The sequence below is a fragment of the Coturnix japonica genome, chromosome 6 (assembly GCF_001577835.2).
Source record: "Coturnix japonica isolate 7356 chromosome 6, Coturnix japonica 2.1, whole genome shotgun sequence".
Lineage (NCBI taxonomy): Eukaryota > Metazoa > Chordata > Aves > Galliformes > Phasianidae > Coturnix > Coturnix japonica.
The window spans coordinates 29555225-29573477 of record NC_029521.1 but is presented as its reverse complement, the minus strand read 5'-3'; the positions used below and the strand labels follow the sequence as shown (position 1 = coordinate 29573477).

The window sequence follows — 18253 nt, the reverse complement described above, 5'->3', positions numbered from 1 at the left end:
GCTCTCTCTCACAAGCACAGATACAAAAAGAGCTTTGATTCCTCCCAGGAACCAACTGAAGGTATCAACTAAAAACAAAAACAGATCGGGTTAAGCATCTTCCTTCAAAAAAAATAATAATATTCCTATTCCACAGTACGCTAATTAATAAAACAGAACCAATATTTTCATATCAAGATGAAGAACCATTCATTTTCAGCATTTTTCTAAAGAGCAGATCAATTTAAGATGCAATTACCACCAGTGCAATTATCTGGCAATTTGCTCACTAAATGACTTCCCAACACGCGTTACCTCGATAAGGCAATGCCTCCTTTCAAGTGACTTTGAGCTGCTGAAAGATGAGCCCGCGGGGAACGTCTTCCAAAGAACGTACGTCTTGATTCTTCAACAACAAAGCAGAACTTCCCACTTCAAGGAGTAACATACAGGCACACAAAATGTACAGATCAGCGGGATGGGATGTTTTCATCCTTACTGCATAAGCAGCAATAACTATGAATGCTGCAATGGAAAATACATCCAAAGGATCTTCTTAGAATCCAATTATGCCCAATGCAAGCTGGTAAAACACACAGAATGTGACCTGTACACCCAACCAGCCGCCTCCAATCTGACCAGGTAGAAAAGAGCTCACAGACATTCTGCAATCTCTATGACCCTGAAACAGGCTCCAGAGAACTTGACCCTCAGGAGAAAGCCTGGAAGAACCAAAGCTTTGAGCCCTACTGGACCCCCCCTAAAGCAGCAGCTCTCGGCTCAGATCTGGAGGCCAACTCACAGCGCCCAGGGCTCAGCATAGCACTGAACATAATTATCTGCCTATCTTCACGTAGTTTCCCAATCTCCTCTTTCTATTAATATTGAAACCCACATAAAATCGTGCTGACACTTGAAGCTTGCAGAGCTTCCTCCTGTTCTGCAGAGGGGAACCCTTTTCTGCTTCAACCGAAGAAAGTCATTAATGATCCACAACTTTTAACAGACTGTGACTTTTAATTAGTGCATCCTCATTCAGATATGCAAAATACAGTACATCTACTTTTGTGGTTTCAGAAACGTAAGGCAAAACATACCAGCTTAACCAAAGCCAACCACTTATCTTTCAATACAGAAAATCCTAAACAGAGCAGAATTACTGTTAGCTACAATATATGTATCTTACCTCATTTACAAACTGGTCTGGGCTTAAAGGGGGCTGGAAAAGCATTATTTTATAAATACAAGTAGTGTCAAATGGCATTGATCAAGATGAGCTCTTACCAGAGAACAGGGGGGGGTGACTGACCGGTATCCTCATGTGTTATCCTTCTATCACAGATTTACTTCTGCATTTCTTTAATTATTGTAAACTACAGACTGCCACGATGCCTTCAGCAAATAATTATCAGGTTTGCATTACAGGAAGACCCCCTTTCCGGGCCTAATCGGTGCTCCCATTTTGCCCTCCAGACTGCTATAAGATGGATATATTTTGATCATTACATAGACACAAAAATCTTGCTTTCCTCTGAATTGGTAGAACTGGTTTTGATTTCCAGAAGTATACCAGCTGACAGCACAGCTTAAAATAGGAGCACGGCAGTACATCCAATCCATGAAAATTAATTTAAAATCATGTATTTCTATACGCAGCAAACGTTTTAAAGCCGTGCATTCCCACAGAACAGCACGCACATCTGCAGTGATAAGCTGAACTGCTCCATCAGTACAAACTCTGCACATAAATGATAAACACTCTATTGAAGTGGTCACAATTATCAGCAATAGCAGACCTCAGTGGGACAGGCACTGGTGGCATTCCAACCAAGGGATGCTGAAGCCTGGCAGGACCCCTGCTCCACGCTGCACCCACTCTCACATGGGATTTTCCTCCCACCATACAACCAGCTGCAATTTCTCTTGCCCCTGCACTGGACAAGCCTGGCTTCTTTCACTGCTGCCCTATAGGCACCTGAAGGCACCTCAGCCCAACCCTGCAGCCCCCCCGTCTCCTCTCCAGCCTTTCCTCTGTGTCCTCACACTTGGCATCAGCCAACACCAGGAGGTTCTCCAAGACTCTCCATGCCCTGCACAGCAGCCCTGCCCTCCCAGCCAGCCCATCTACCAACCTGCTGAGCTTTCACTTCACCCCATCAGCCAGGTCACCCACAGGGAGGCTGCATGTAAACCCACAGCTGACTATCATACAGCAGAAAGTGACATATACAGAACTTTGCTCTCCTGTTTGTTCAGATTAAGTGAGGAACAGCTGCTGTGCAAGTGTGATTTCAGCACTTGCTCTCTGCTAGAATGGCAGCAGTCATTTCATTCTGATGCCATGTGGCTGCAATGATAAAAAGATGCTATCACACAAAAGCCTGAATGATCCCCTGGAAGGCCCGGCTTAATCCAAACATGCAGAGCATACCAAGTTCTACTACCTGCCTTCCACGAGCTTCCACAGATGTTAACTTATTTGGTAGTTTTCTTCATGACAGAATAAATAGTTTTTCTAAGGGTCCCAGCCAACATAAACAGGAAAAAGCTCCGCGTTCAAAGGTCAGGCTGTGCATGACTTCTGTGTTTTTGATGTACAGAGGATGTTTGTGAGGATGTTTTGGATGTATACAGAATACAAAATCAGGAGGATGTTAACTAACATCCAAACTCATCTTAAAAAGCCAGCACAACTGCTTCTTGATGAACATGCAATGCTTTAAGAGCAGCATTTACCTTAGCAGACCTCAATCGCCAGCATTTGGACCATTTGCCACAAGCACTCAAGAAAGACGAACTCACAAATGTCACTGCATCTCAATGCAGTCAGAGCACAAGCAGCTCAACCCAGGCGTCTGCTGACAGCTGTGCAAGCACACCTATCCCAACGTGCTGCTTCCTCTCCCTGCGCTTCTGGATGTGGTAACAGGGCTCTCCACCCCCTCTTCCTCCGTCCCCCAAAAATAGGTTTGCATTGGCCCCCCAGAGGCTTCCCCTAAGCACACCAACCCACGTGAAATCAATTAATTAACTGCTAGCCCTGAAAGCAAAACACAAGTGCTTTTAAAACTGACCACAAAAGCTGACCGTGCCAGACAGTAGCTGATTTCTGTGGCCAAGTCTTTCTCAGACAGAGATAGAATGATTTCCAAGGTGAAACAGCTCATTAAAGTTGGCTCTGTGGGATGCTGATAAAGCTGACCTCTTGGTCTGTGCACTGTACTGCCATTTCATAGGATCACAGAATGGCCTGGGCTGAAAAGGACCACAATGATCATCCAGTTCCAACCCCCTGCTGTGTGCAGGGTCACCAACCAGCAGCCCAGGCTGCCCAGAGCCACATCCAGCCTGGCCTTGAATGCCTGCAGGGATGGGGCATCCACAGCCTCCTTGGGCAACCTGTTCCAGTGCATCACCACCCTCTGGGTGAATTTTGTCTACACCTTTCATCCTGAAGCAGCACATGAGGGCGTTACAGTTCATCTCTTCATACCAGCCTCTAGCCCTGTGACCTCCCTGCAGCCAAAGCAAGAAGGGCTCATTCTAATTTCAAACAGAGCAACAATCTGCATATTTACGTAACTCCATTCAGTCTTTTCTCTAACATCTGTGCCTCAGTGGAACAATGAAACATAGTAGATGCAATACAGATGGCAGGCAAAGTCCTTTAAAATACACAATTCACATGGTTTCGCCCTAAATGCATAAGCTGGCACGAAGTCCATCACCTCAACATCCCCAAGTGCCACAAGGAATCACCCTGCAGCATGTTTCTTGGCCTCCGATGAATGCAATCCCAAAGAAGTCATTTATTATAATCTGTTTACAATGCAACAGAGAGCGGCAGTTTCACAAGACGGCCACAACCACCTTTCGCAATACAGCCCCATGTCTAACTCAAGGTTAAAACAAGTCAACCAAACACAAGAAAAAGAAAAAGGAAGGATATTTTTTGCCTTTACTTGACAGCTTTCTTATTGCCTAACCTATGCTTGCAGGAACCCAAGGAACCTCAGGCCCACCTTAGTGAGCTGTTTCATCTCAGAAATCAGCCAATCCTCGCCTAAAAGAAAAGACTCAACCCCCAGAAATTGGCTGTCCCATAAAAAAAAGAGGGGGAACAGGACTCAAACCTGCCCTCGGGAAGGAGGTATGCTGTCTTCGTCACTGCTTTCCCATATAGAAGACTTCACACCTTCACTACTGACCAGCTCTACCAGAAAACAATATGAAGGCTTCACAGTTTTGACTGTAGAGCAATGGATGGAGAAGAGGTTTGGGAAATAACGGTGGACAAAACACAAGCAACAACAAAAAGCCCATAATTATTGAATCACTCAACTGTTAAGAAGGGAAATCCTGGAAGCCAAAGTGCTCTGGTCACTGGGATCACTCCATCCTCAACATGCAACTGCAGCCTCCACCAGATGTGCCTGGGATTGTACTATAGGCAGCAAATGGGCACTTGCATCAGACTCTTAATGCTACCCACCAAATAGTGTTTGGGAGCTGGGAATGCTGGTGTAGCTTAAGCAAAAGAGAAAAACCCCCTCGAAGTGCTGAGCGCAGCCCTGTCCTCCCCTGCCAGATCCTGGGAAAGTTGCTCATGAATAACTCCTCCATGCAGACAAACACTGCTGTATTCATTTAGAAAACAAAAAATGCTTTATATGAAAATATGCTGCTCACAGTTTGGGTGTAATATCCTCGAACAACAGCGTAATGTTAAAAGTGACATTTTGCTTACCCTAATTTGAGCAGTGAAGTTTCCCACTCTCTACAAACCAGCAGCATTCTCCAGTATTCTTCTACCATAGGAGACTCATTTCTTCAAGACCCAATTTTATTATAAATACATCCACATCGCTTTTACTGACTTTCTGCTATTTTTCCACTTTAATCACTGTGTCTCAAAGTCCTCATACAGTCAGGGGAATGTGTACAACCACATTGAGCAACGCATCACAAACTTCTGCCTCCAGCAAACCGCAGTTCCACTATGAAATGTCACCATGTTCACTTAGAGCTGCCTGAACTCAGCAACACGAAAAGAAGCCCCACTATCTCTGCCATCACAGCCTTCCAAAACACAATGAGCAAACCCAAGACAAGCTCTTGGTTTCCATGAAGATCCCACAGGTGCCTCGTGCTTCTGCCAGTTCCCAGTTTAATACAGTGCTTCACTGCATTTTGTTTGGGATCCTCTGCAACAGATGCAGATTTCATTTTTATTTTTATTTTAAATAAGGTATTTTCATGACTTTTTTTTTCCTCCAACTTAGTGAGGCTACTAAAATTGAGCTATTTAAATACATGATTTGTATATATAGATAAGACATATATATGGATATATATATATGGATATATATATATATAGATAGATAAAATACTTCACAGAAGGTCAATGCTTGCATTTTGAACTGCGGTGCTATAAAGCTTGTGCTATAAAGGTGAATTGAGGCTTTATAAAATACTAAGAGGAAAAAGGAAAGTAAAACTCATTTTCATCCTTCAACATGGAACTTCGGCACCGCATGAATATGCATTTTGCATTTTCTGTATATAATCACAAGTTTGTGAGGTGCGTTGGGACTTTTGAAGAAGGCACAGAATAAATGAAAATCACTTTAATTAAAAGCAAATTAAAGGGCCTCCTAATCCAAGCAGCAGCACCAAATCCACAGAGACTTCTTGAAGAATATAGATCCTTGAAACTGCATTGCTTATAACCCTCCCTAATTCCAGTCTCCTTCCCTCTCTTCCCCCTAAAGAGGCTCTGAATCTGTAGGAGATCAGGTTTATTATGAAAATTCTGCTCTAGTTTCTAAAAAAAGGTTTTGCTCTACTTTCTGAGTGGCCAGAAGCATCAGAATCCACACAGAGCAAATAAAAACAAAGACGTTTTTCCCAGTACAAGGGGAAAAAAAAGAGACACGATCTTATTTTATACTTCCAAAAAGTCATTACAGCACTGATTTTAAAAGATGGGATTCTCTTCCTTGAGAGAAGGGTCTTTAAGTACACCTCAAAAACAAACCAAACAAGCCATATGCTAATATGCTATCATAGCAATGGCCTCATGCTAGAAATCACAAGGTAGAAGAATGTGCAGATACAAAACAGATATCATAACGGTGCACTCCTTTGCTACTCCTACAGCAGGAAGGCATTACCCATTAAGCAGAACCATAGAATCACCGAGGTTGGAAAAGTCCTCCAAGATCCAACCATCTTCCTACCATCCATGTTCGCCACTAAATCATATCCCTGCTCTTACTGGCAGCACTATTTCTGACACAAGCCAGGATGCCATGGGCCTTCTTGGCCACCTGGGCACACTGCTGGCTCATGTTCAACCAATGACCCCAGGTCCATTTCCCCTACACAGTCTTCCACCCGCTCTGCCCCAAGGCTGTAGTGTTGCTTGAGGTTGCTGCAGCCAAAGTGCTTCTTTTGTGCTGTATTGCATTTCTGGCATATATCAGGGAAGTTGAAGTCCCCCATGAGAACAAGGGCTGGTGATCACACAGCTTCTACCAGCTGCTCATAGAACACCTCATCTGTCTCTTCATCCTGGTTAAGTAGTCTACAACAGACCCACATCAGGATGTCTGCCTTGTTGGCCCTCCCCCAGTCCCTACCCATCAGGATTCAATGTTATCATCTCCAGCCGCAAGCTCAATAACATCAAAACACTCTCTAACATAAAGCCACACCACCACTCCTCCTTCCTTGCCCGTCATTTCTGAAACCATCCAATGCAGAACTCCAGTTGTGGGAACAACCCCACCATGTTTCTGTAATGGCAATTAATTCATAGCTTCCCTGCTACACAACAGCCTCCAGCTCCTCCTGTTTGTTGCCCATGCTGAATGCACTGGTGTAGATGCACTTCAACTGAGCCCCTTGCCTCATCCCAATCCCATCATCATTCCTCTAGGCTCATTTCTAGCAGGTCTGGTTTACCCCCTTCCCACCTCATATCCAGTTTAAAGCCCTCTCCACAAGCCCTACCAGTTCCCGAGCTAGGATCCATTTCCCCCTGTGAGGCAGGTGAGACCCATCAGCATCCATCAAACCAAGTGCTCAGTAAACTGCCCCACCATCAAATAAAAACCCAACTCTTGCAATTGCACCAGCCTCTCAGCCATGCATTTAGGAGCAGGAGAACCCATCTCATAACTCTCACAGGTCTCTGGCTCACCCCTACTTTAAATAAATAAAAGAATGAATTTATAAATGCCACTGAAAAGGAAGGGAAATCTAAAGCCAGTGATAATTACCTTCATTCCCATCTGAAAGGCATTTTACACACATTTGTGTCTTTAAGCTATTAAATGCCTCCATTAAGAGAGAAGTATAAATACATCCCAACCTTAAGGGGGAAAAAAACCTTAGAAACTAATGAAGAAGAACAAAACAAAACAAAAAGAAAAGGAAGTGGGCAAAATGCCTGGAGAAACACTGCTTTGATTCTGACACATGGGAATAAATGGCAGAGATATTCAGCTAACCCTTCTGAATCAAAACATCTCCCATCTCGTGTGCAAATTTCAACAGCTGAGAAAGCATCCTACTCAATCTCCCCAACCTGGTGTCAGCATGTTTTATGTAAATACCAGCTAACGAGGGGTGTGTGTTTGAGGGAAACATTTTCGGGTTCTATTTAGCAAGTTTGGGGTTTACTCCGATTGGAGGAAAAATGGGGATGCTGAAGATCACAACAGGAGGCAGGACACAGAGGACGCAGGACATTTTCCACACTGTTTTTAAACAGACCAGAAGATTTACTTGCTATTGAAGAGTTTTAAGCAGTTATTTAGGAAATGAACAGGAGGAAAGGCTTGATGACTAAGCCCCACATCAATATGCAGCAATGTATGTCTTGGAAAACAGCTTTGTCCAGAAATAACGCTAGTGTTTGAGAACAGAATGGATCGCTATGATGATGATAACGTCCCCACGGGACAACCAGAGAAGTGCCAAATGAAGCTGCACAAGAGCACGCTCTCAAACAGGGCAATCAATGAGAAACAACCAACTGAAGCCATAGGTTTGGGTTATTGAGCACCACCAGCTCCAAGGGCAGGATGGGCAGATCCTCAGATCACTGCCAGGGAAGGGGCAGCTCCTGCACAGCCATCCCTGCTTCTAAAGACACACAGCTCCCCAGCACGTGTTCCACACTGACGTGGCAATGAGGCTACTACTCTTATTGCTCAGTTCCTCTGCTTTTCCCTTTGTGTGGCATCCTTAAGACGTGACCACCAGCTGCGATGCGGCCATCTAATCAGCATACGGTCACAGGGGATCTGCTTTCCCAAGCTATGCTGAAAGGAAGCCCAGCTCACAGCACTGGGAAAACAAGCGTGCAGCATGTAAATGAATGCAAAAAGCGTGACAAACAAATGTCCAAGGCCACATGTGAAAAAAAGGAGGCTTGAAGAGTACTGGGAAATAGGACGGTGCTTCTGGGTATCACAGTGGGGTTCAGGCGATGCGATTCATTTTCTGGGTTCACCAACTCATTTTTATTTCTGAATTTATTTTTACTCTGTAGATCTATTAAACCACCAAGTGCTTCATAGCGCGGGTACACACACGAGCTTCGGTTTGGACAGAAAACAAGAGAGAACCATCGCAACCACTCCACACCACTTCACTGCTTGTGTTGGCACTGCTCTGTGCTGTAAAACCACCCAAGAAACCATCCAGGTTACAAAGAAGGACGATACGAAAGCAGGATCCTTCCAGAAGGAAGCACTTCCCTGATGTGACTCACAGCCCAGAAACAACAACGTTATACATCACAGTGAGTGGCAGCTCAGGGGCATCCATCAGAAGTCGGGGATGGGCAGAAACCTATTCACAAACCTACGCTCAAAGATGACATTCATAGAACCACAACATATTTCATTCAAAATGACAGAACAGGAATATTCTTAATTCATTGACTTCAGCCTTTGTTTGCCTTCTGTATTTAGTTTATAACTTTTCCTGTCCAAAAACTCCTTCACATAACAGCTTCCTGGAGGCAAAAGCAAAGACAAACAGACCGGACTCCTCTGCGGGAAGCAAATCCCCAGCTGAGCTGTGCAAACAGCCTCCACTCGCAGGTCCTGCAGTCACCTGCAAGTGGTGCTCAGGTAGATGCTGAATCACTGCTGCAGAGCACAGCAGTTATTGGCAGCAGCAGAAACACACACGCTAACAGAGACCCATCCCAAAGCACTGCTGCTCCTGGAAGCAGAGCAATGCTGCCAGATCACTGATAGGAGTTAACAACTTACTTCCTTCCATTCCTTCTTCCACCACCTGTTTAATTCGACTCCACTTTACCAGCTTGACAAATTGCACTAAATATTGTCTGAAGAACGTGTTAGTTCCACTGGAGTGCCTCAGAAACACTATCCCAAGTGAGACAGAACAAGCCAAGAGATGAGGATTTCTATTTTTCTTCTCCTCTGAAATCCAGATATGTGCAACAGTGCAACACAGTCTGCAGAGCTCCTGCTGCTGAGGCACTGCCCTCAGGGAGCATTTTGTGTTTGCATTCATACAAAGTTTCCCCTGCTCTGGGCAGCATGGGCTGCTGGTTGGATACCCTGCACATAGCAAGGGGTTGGAACTGGATGAGCATTGTGGGCCTTTGCAACCCAGGCCATTCTATGATTGCATTATTTAAACATGCTGGATAGGTCCTACAGGGACCTGACCTTTTTGCTTGGCTGCTGCCATCCCAAGGCCTTCTTGCAGAAGCTCAGAACTGCTATTTGCTTCACACAGGTGATGACAAACAAAAGACTGGTATACAATTCATTTACTTGAGTTCTTTTTCCATAGAGTTAACCAAAAAGCAACAGCAAACACCGTTCCTCCTTAAGCATTATCACCAGTTCCAGAAGCAGGTCAGATGTTCGTGTTTCAAGCTTGGACAAACAAGTAGAAATCCAGATGCAAAACAAAAACTACCAGTGGGAGAGCAAAATGAAAACAGATAAACCTCCTTTCAACAACAAGAGATTGCATATGGAGCCTCGCTGCTCTGCAAACTTTACAGGATGGAGTTATACAGCTCCAAGCCAAAACACATAATAAATACACGCATGGGACCTCCGGGATTTGCTCATGGCTGAGGACAATGATGGGTACCCTGACTTGTCCAGAGTCCCATAGCTTTCACTGTGTACACTATACACATTTCTTCAGAGTGAAGTCTACAGGACTGGTTTTTTGTTTGACCGCTTAAGTCAAGAGGCCTTGTAACTGCATGGCTCTCCAAGGTTTCTATCAACACACCAATGTATGAGTAAATACATCATATGCATCAGATGCTTCTGAACTTTCCTTGTTCGAGGAGGGTGGGGGTTAGAAATGACAAATAAGAAGATTCTACACAGGCTCTCCTGCTCCTCATCTCCTTCACTCCTTAAGCAGCAGACCAACACATCCAACCACTGGCAGAAGCCATCTACCCCAACCAAACCATAGGGATGAAAAGAGAATAACCCTCAGAACAGCACCCCAGAGCCTTCAAACTGAAATGATGGCACAAAAGCTGAGGACAATTAGCAAGTCAAGCCCCCCTAATCATTACATTTTTTTAATGTCCTTTGGAGATGTTCCACAAAACATCCAAGTCCCTTTTCTGATGGCAGTAAGTACACCTGTGCGATAACAAAGTGCAGCAGCAGCGAGTTTCCTTTCTCTCTCTCATTCTTCCTGCACTTACTGCCAAGGCCAGGACCTTTCTGCAGCTCTCACACAAAGCCTATGCTTGCCAACAAGATTGCTTCACCTACGTGGCAAATTATGCATGAGACCATGAGAAAGGATGTCGTCATTTCCTATGTGACAACCATCCTTGTCCTTCTGGCACTTGAGCTATGTACACATACCTTGGTTACCACACTTCGTGCTTCACTCCAAACTGAAGGAAGCTCCTGCACGAGCTGACCTTGTAGGGCTGCAACACCAACAGCAAGGTAGCAAGAAGCAACACATTCCATATAGTATTATCAAAGGGTGGAAGGAGAAGCAGTCTGGATGCAATGGGCCACAAGGCAGTGCCAATGCAATGCAAAACTATCAAGCCTCCTCCTTCATTCAGAGGCAAGTGAAAGACTTGAAACTGGTTATGAAAAGCTTTATCTTATCTGCTCTTATCAGGACACTCTGAACAAGGTTTATCATCTAATGCCATACTCCTGTAGTGCCATTTATTTGCAGAGCTTATTTTCCCTTCTCACTTTCTGTTTTACCTTCTGACAGGACATTAAATCAGCATTAGTTGCTTTGATCCACGTTCAGAACTAAGCTCTCATCTGGAATTTTCCTTTCCTGCTCAGGATATCGGGTCAGAAATAGTAAAAGCTCTTTCCAAAATAAAATGCAGTGCTGAAGTCCCAGAGGGCCAACACCAATATCCCTCCCCATTGTCCTGACTCCATGTGCTTGGAAACAAAGAACACAAATGATTCTGGCACTCAATAAACTTTATAAACAGGCAATGTCTCACATGTCCATTACTACTGCGGGAAGACACAACAACACAAACCTCTCCCATACCTGCTTGCACACCTTGGAAAACAAGCAGACCAAAACCAACTGCAGCTACTAGACAATGCAGAAGCAAAAGGGGCTGTGGGGATTCAGTACAGAGAAATCTCTTGTTTGGGGTCCAGCAGCTCTGGGGAATCACTGCCACAAAAAAACATCCTTGCCCAATCACTTTGTTTAGCCATAGTTAAATAGACTTGAGGCCCTTCCTCAAGTCTATTTAACTAAGCACATCCCTGCCCTGCTGCCTGGCTGCAGCAGGATGAAGCAAAGCGCTGCCACACATGGCCATTTTCCTCCTGCTTTGTTGTTTCTGACCCAGAGGAAGATCCCAGGCTCTATGTGCACAGCCTGCTGCCAGCCCCCTGCATGGTGCCCTGAATAGCCCCAGTGTCAGGCTCTGCATGAACAACAGCGTTTTGTGGTCCTGTGATCAGGGCTGAGCACGACCACAGATGCGCTTCCATCACATCTGCTTTAACCAACCCAAATAAACACAACAGTTCTTGGAACAATTCAGCTTTCTTCGCTCTCAAAACCTGCAATCACAACCATTGCAGCCATAGAGAGCCCCAAAGCAAAGCACCAGCAGGGAACTTTTTCTACATCAATTCTTACATACCATAAGGATACATTTACATTTGCAAGGTGGTTTCTGGATTCAGGTCTTTCAATGTCAAATGCTAACCAGGAAGGCCCAGCTTGTTGGGTGATGGGTACAATGCTGGGTGGTGCACATACCAAAGTTTATACACTGGGAAATACAAGCTCTTAAAATTCCAGTAGTACTAAAATAGCAACAGAACTACATTCCTGGAGGCTTTATTTTTGCAGCGTTCACAAACAATTTGCCTTTGAAAACACATGAATACATGAAATTAATCTTGGGAAAGCGCAGTAACGAGCAGAGTGTTGAATTCTGATGAATGCTTTAGCAGGAGCACACAGATATAGGAGTGAGAACCTTTCTCCAACCACATTTTCATCCTGATCGTGGCAAAAACAGCACCCTCAGAACACAACCAATGCAACTCATGCTTCTTGTAAGGAAAGCAGGAGCTCTGCATGCATAAAACACATACACAAGCCAAACAGAGCTGGGCTCTCTCAACTTGCAAGCCCAGGGGGGGCAACAAGGCACAGCTTCTCACTTGTGGGCTGGCTGCCTGTGTTGTAGGGGAAACAGCTATCACACCTGTGACTCACTGACTTGGGATCAGTATGGGAGAGCCCCATTCAGCAGCAGGCTGAATGAATAAGTGGAGATCCACCAAATTCCTTGCTTACCCATGAGCCATACCACAGAATCATAGAAAAGGACCTCAAAGATCATCAGAGGAAGGCAAAAGAAAGCCTAACAGCCAGAGCTGTGCTGTCCCATCCCTGGGGATCCATGGCCAGGATCAGGATCAGGGCCCTGGGCAGCCTGAGCTGGGGGAGGGGGACAGAGAGGCTGTAAGGTCCTTTCCAACCTATGCATTCTTCTATGATTAGATGAAAAAGCAGAGTTTTCTCTTGCTCAGCTACTGCTGGAAGATCCAGTGCCATGTGCCTTTCATCTCATTTTGCAAGCAGAATAATTCCCACTATAAAAAAATTACAGCCCTCCCACCAGAGGGAATTTCCTAATAAAATCTTCTCTCTGCTTTCAGCATTTCGTAACCAGCTGCTTTAAGTCCCATTTAAATACGAGTGCTCCGAGCAAAACCATTCTCAAAAAACCTGCTGAGAGCCTGAGAACACGGGCAGCACCATGCAGCATCCCTGCACTGCTCCTCTTGAGCCCCCCACCTCTGCTCTAGGAGGAGCAGGAGGTCTCCCCACCACCAACAAGGGGGGACAGCCAGGAAAACACCACCTGAACAGCACAGAGTACATGAGGAAAGGAGCTCACTCCTGCAGGTGTGAAAGAGACTGGGAGGTGAAGCTGGAATGAGTAGCAAAGCGTTCAGAAAGAAGCAAGCACAGAATCTGAGTGACTGGAGCTGCATTCCCAGGATCAATCCCCCCCAGCATCAACATGGGGGCTGGGAGGAGCTGTGAGCAGCCTAGGCTTCTGTTTGGGACCACTGTGACTGAGAAGCAATTGGGGACAGTGAGCAAAGAAGTTTAACCTGAAATTAATGAGCTTTTGACAACTGCAAACAAAACACTAATGAGGGTCCATTTACACTAATCCCAGTACTTAGCAGGGAAAGCATATATCATTTTAACTTGATATACAAAGGCTTTCCTTCTGCTGTATGAAAGCTGTTTTGCCACCATCCAGCTTCCAGCAGCAAACTTGGCCCAGTTGTACCAAATGAGCAGAACGTATCACAGCAGATGCATTAATGCTGTTGAATGATCAAATATTTAAGCAACCTCGTGTATACGTTCATGGAATGCAGATCTAACCTACAGAACTTGGGAGGTGTGCAAGATACCTGGATGCTCAGTGCCATGAACACGCAGTGCTCACTGCCTGCTGAAATCCAAAGCTCATGGGAGCAGAGCTGCAGTGCCAGCAGCAACTGCAGCACAGAACAACTAGAGAAAGTTGGTTGAAAAGGGAAATGGCCCCTCCAAGAAGTATTTAAAATGCACCCCATGAATGAGTGAGGGCAGCACTGAAGCTGAATAACTACAGCCCTTTGCTAAGCCCACGTATGGAAACCTCAAAAACCACAACAATTAAAACTCATTTGTATTGAAAGAATGAGATTATCGTGATAATGTAGTTAATTGTAGGTTCCTTTCTGAATTATGTTCCAATGAATCTTACAGCAAGGAAATCCAGGAGGAAACCTCTTAATTCCCAGATGAATTTTGCATCTCACCCTGCCTCCAGCTGATTTGCAGCTTTGTTTTATGCCTTTCCCTGCTCCTCTTACTGATAATTTCTCCTCTTACCGATAATTATTACTCTGCACTCAAAGAAGAAAATCTATTGTAATATGAATCAAAAAAGTTTGAGTTGGAAGGGACCTCTGAAAGCCATCAGGTCCCACTCCCTGCAGTGAGTGGGGACACCCACAGCTCCATCAGGTGCTCAGAGCTCATTCCCTGACCCTGGGAATCTCTTGGTGCCTCACTGCCGTTATTACAAACAACTTTATTCCTTACGCCAGGTCTGAATCTCCCCTCTTTTCATTTGAAACCATTCTCCCTTGTCCTATCAGTTTCAAGGACTGAATGTTTGTTGCTGCTGGCATAAAGGGGACAGCCAAGTCCATGGCTGAGTCATGCCACACTTCCCTGTGACAATAAACTTCCACCTGAAGCAGTAACCTACCCCAACGGATTTACTTCCAGTTTTGTTTTGTCCCTTTGCCAGAAGTCACCACTGATACCAGATCTGCGACTGCTGCACTCCAAGCCCAATGTCTGTGCCCAGATCCTTTCACTTCGCTGCTTCAGCAGTGAGCCAACAGCAGACAAAAGGCAAAAGGGCATTTTTAGGGCACTGCTGCATCCCCTAATAGCACACAAGGCTTTGCTTCTCTGGTACAAAGCACATCAAACCAGCCCCAAATCAGGCCCTGCGCACAGAGCTCTCTCGCTGTAGGTAATCAGTTGGTGGCTCACTGTGAAAGCAAAATCTCAGCACACTGCAATTCCAATCACAGTCCAAAGGTATCCCCTTCTCCTATCAGCAAGGCAATCTCCCACTCATTCTTCCAGTCCCTGAAGGCACCCATCCTCTGCGGATATCAACACAACACGTTCTGGCAGGCAAAAGGATTCATTAATGGAAATATTACACCTGCACAAAGTAAATGGAAGTAGAAAGCACAATATTGCTCACGTATCTTAAAAATACACCCCACACTTAGAAAACAAATCCTGGACAAATGCTTCAGTAAACTGCTGAGGCAGGTTCTCTCCTAATCTCTGCCACAGCAGCATCTCACTGCAGCTCTGACTCACACTATTCTTCCAATCTGTTGTATGCATTTATTTAAACAATACCTACAGCTCAGCAAAGAGTTTGGAATAAGTACAGGCCACTTTAAAAATAATAGTAACCCTCCTAGGATTTGAGACCAGGATAAAATAGTTATTGGAGAGGACAAAGACTACATGCAGATGGAGTGTTTGCAGGGCAATGCAAAAGTGCTGTGAGCAGCGCTGCAGGGAGCCTGCAGGCAGCAGCCGGGTGGTCACAGCCACTTCTCCTTGCGCTGGAATTCTGCTGCATCACATCAGCCACAGCCACATCTGAATCACTCCCTGGGACCACACGGAGCCCACACAGCGAGCATCACAGACAGACACTCAGAAACTCAGCTCCACGCAGAACAGGCCATTAGAACTCTTTAATAATGCATCGGTTTAATTTGTGACACGTTCAATTGTGGGGCACCACGTCACGTTTCTGATTAGTTTTCCTTAATACTGCGTCCAGAGAGCAGTAAAATAAAACCAGGTGCCAAAAAGCAGCGGTGATGCTGGGGGCTGGATCTGCTGCAGACCCCCACACGCTGCTCAGGCAGCAACTTGAAAGCAGGTGCTTCCCTGACACACAGCCCAGCATCCAGAGCAGGGCCAGGCCATGCGGTCAGCCCTGAACTCAGCATGACAACACCCACCTTCTGTTCTAAACAAGCACTGATTTCTTTCCCATCTCCCCATCCGCTCTGAGCGCATCGCTCTTGTAACCCTGACGGAGCTCCCAAGGGCCCTGTGCAGTTTGACTTTATTAATAACACATAACAGGACACGGCACAGCCTCCTCTCCAGGCCCAGCAGTAATGATGGAAGATACATTCCCCACACAACTTCCAGCTGATGTTAAACCCACCCTGAAGATTATTTTGGAAACAGAGCTTCACATGAGGAATAAGGTTTACAAAACATCAGGAACATTCAAAGGGGATACAGCCATAACCCTCCCACACTTCAAGGAGTTCAACAGCTGCCCTGCAGAGCAACTCAAAGGAGGAAGGCGAGGCAGGTGTCTTGCAATCAACAGCAATGGCTTAATGAGCACAGCTCTCACTGTAATGATGCTCAGACCACCCTGTAAGAAAGATGGTGAGAAAACACAACCTCTCCCAGCCCCCCTTCTCCCTTAAAGCACATAAAGGTATCTTATAGAAAAGGGGAAAAGAAAGTGAGATGCAGATCCAAATGTGCTCAAATAACACCTGTGCTTCACAGGCTCGGGATAGATTACAACAGCCTAAACATCACAGTTGTGCTGATTGAGGTATACAGAGATCTATGGATCTGTTAAAGGTGTCTAGGAAGCTTTTAAACAAGTAATCCAGCGCCTATTTCTTAACTTGGTAAAACACACTGCATGCATTTACTGATACAGCATCTGTTACCCAGAGCGCAGCCAGCACAGATGGCCGGTGCAACAGAACACAGCACCTGTGCTGTTCCTCTATTAACAGGCAAAGACAAAGCAAAGGGAAGGAATCAGGTAGCACAGCCATGGTCCACAGCAACACCAGGAGCCCCAGGTCAGCCCCAGCAGGAACAGTGACCCCGAGGCCATAGTGATGCAAATGGAGCTCCCAGTGACCCCCATGGAGATCTATCCAAGATGACACCGTGAGCTTCCAGCTGAACATCACTCATTTCCATCCAACTTCACCTCCGCATTCATGTTTACGTTCCCCCAAGCTCATCGTGCCCATGCAAATAACAGCATTTCCCACCATAGAGCATTTCTCAATCCTCAGCCTTTATCTCCGTGTTCTCCGGCAGCACCTGGGAACGCAGCCGGGCCATCGCTTTCAGCATCACCCCGTCACCAACCGCTATCACGGGAGGAGAGCACACACTCAGAGCCATCAGCTCCCCGTGCTATCACAGCTCTGTCTGTCAGACCAGCAGCACATCTCACCGAAGTTATCCTTGCTGATGAGCGCTCGGGCATTATTTTCTCCCAATTTTAAGCAAAAACCGCAAGCGGGGTGTGGAGTTCCCACCAAGGGCCCGTTCCCACCGAAGCCCCGTGTTATTTTCTGCCATCACCCCCACGTAAAATACGAAGTTCGCGGCGGCTCAGAACCCACCGAGCAGCCCAAGGGCCGCTACCGCTACCGGCACGGACGGAGCGCTGCACTCCGAGCCGCATCCCAACCGCGACCACCGCGCTATGGGGGCTCCGCACGGCCGCTATGGGAGCCCCGCCCCGCTCCCACCGGGCTCCCCGCGACGCCCACCTGCCCCCACGGTCGCAGCCCACTCCCCACTTACCACCGATGCTCCTGCCGGCTCTCAGCCCTCCCGCCGGGGCTGCCGGGCCCCGGGCGCCGGACCGCGGGACGCCCTGCCGGTCTCCGGCGCTGGGCAGAGGCGGCGGCCAGGCAGGAAATTTCGCTCCGCCGCCTCCTCCTCCTCCTCCTCCTCTCAGCGGAGCCGCCTGGCGGATGCTGCCCGCATCGGCCGCTCCGATCCGCTCCGCTCACCTGGCGGAGGGCGCTGTCAGCGGGACCGAGGGACCTCAGCACCCAAACCAACGACCCACCTTCATTTCAGAACTCCCCACCATCAGCTGCAAGGCAGGGCTGGGGAAATCAGAATAGAAACATCAGTGAATATCCGTGTCTCCTGCACAACGTGGTCTCCTAATCAAAGTCCCTTTGGCAACACGTTGAGTGGGAAGCAGCGATTTCAGCTGTGCAAATGGGCGCAGCACCAGGAAGGCGCTGGTTTTAACGAGCCCTTTGGTAGATCGAGTGGTGAGAGTCAGCAATTTGCTCACGAGGAAATGTTTGCA

At 46.4% G+C, this 18253-nt stretch overlaps 1 protein-coding gene across 1 annotated transcript in view; it reads right to left on the bottom strand.

Annotated features, from left to right (window-relative positions):
- The window catches only part of PTPRE (protein tyrosine phosphatase receptor type E), a 63731-nt gene extending 45859 nt beyond the window's left edge, over positions 1-17872 (bottom strand). Inside the window, exon 1 of the mRNA XM_015867561.2 lies at positions 17731-17872. The gene's annotated coding sequence lies outside the window, so the exon portion shown is untranslated. The remainder of the gene's footprint in view (positions 1-17730) is intronic.
- Positions 17873-18253: the final 381 nt, after the last annotated feature.